Consider the following 1,509-nt stretch of genomic DNA (forward strand, 5'->3'; position numbering starts at 1 on the left):
CTAAGTGAAATATAACAGTCACAAAAGGACAAATATTGAATGTGTCCGCTTAGATATCTGGAATAGTCAAATTCATAAGGTCAGAAAGTAGGCTGGTGGGTGCCAGGGCCGGGAGGTGGGAAAGAAAGAGAGTATTTAATGGGGCCAGAATTTTGGGGGTGATGAAAAGCTCTGGGAGTAACAGTGATGATTGGATGACGGTATGAAATGTGTTTAAAGCCACTGAATGGCATACCTAACGGTAAATACTGTTTTGTATATTTTACTACATTAAAAAAATACATAGAACAAAAGAGCAATTTGGACCCCCTCCCCTCGACAGTTTTGGGTCCAGTTGGATTAGTCGTTTTGCACAAGCCTGCTGCCCACTTTCTGCTGACTGGCCCTAAATTAGTCTGAGCTTCCCGGAGCCTGAGGTAAGCTGAATTCACAGGAACTCCCTCTTTCCCTTGAGGGAGGAAGTTTAAATTATCAGGTCAATTAGGAAAGATACAACCGAAAAATCCAAGTTTCATTCACACTTCAAGGAGGCATTTCCTGGCTGGGTGCCATTTTTATTATTTTTGGCCCAGGCGACTGAAAGCCCCACAAACCCAGGCAAGGTACAATGTGATCTTTGATTCTCGTCTCAAGGATCAAAGCGAGTGAGTTTGGGTGTGAATGCAGATAACATTTCACAGATCTTTCAGGAAAGGAGTCACCAGACCAGGGCAGCAAGGGAGTTGCTGTGTTCCGTGCGTGTTCGCCTTCAGAAGCGTCACTTTCCAGCAGATCCAGCTGCCCGTGACCCAGGGACTCCTGGGCTGCACCCAAGTCCTTGGCCCATCCATTGACATGAGGTCCTGGCAGCCTTTTCCACCTCCTCCAGGCTGCATGAGGCTGCGGGCAGGTAGAGTGGCTGCCAAATGTGCATGTAAGGAGCACGCCACCTCGTCCTCTCCTAGCGTTTCCAAAGTGGCTGGGTGCAGCCTGGCTCACCAGCGTTGGGTGGCACACCTGGTACGGGCAAAGCTCCGTGGGGAGGCCCTGACAGCCTGCCCTCATTGTCCTTTCTGGGTCCACCCACGACAGAAATCCCACAGGCCCTGCGTGGAGAATCCTTGCCAGCCTACCCTGGCTCTCCCGTCTGGGCTGACGGTAGGCACCCCAGTCCTTACCAGGTTTCCAGCATGGGCACTGGGTGACGGAATGTATTCAGAGGGCCTGCCCTGCCCGCGGAGCTCTCACGATGCCCATGAGCCCAGCAGCCCCTCTGTGCCCAAACCGTTCCAACGCCCTCGGCCCCGCAGGCTTATCCTAGGCCCCAGCCGCCCAGGAGCTCCCAGGGTTCCGCTGACTCGAAGGAGCTACCGCGGGATAAGATAGCACCGCACAAGCCCTTGGTCTCCACTGCTGCAGGGTACAGCGGTGCAAGGTAGAGGAAGCGGCGGGACACCGGAACTAGCAACACTAGGAGTCGCAGAGCTCCCGCCCCCCCGCGCCCCGGCCCAGCCGAGGGGCGCCTGCGCA

Source organism: Fukomys damarensis, unplaced genomic scaffold (assembly GCF_012274545.1).
Source record: "Fukomys damarensis isolate Sample0158 unplaced genomic scaffold, DMR_v1.0_HiC HiC_scaffold_34, whole genome shotgun sequence".
NCBI lineage: Eukaryota > Metazoa > Chordata > Mammalia > Rodentia > Bathyergidae > Fukomys > Fukomys damarensis.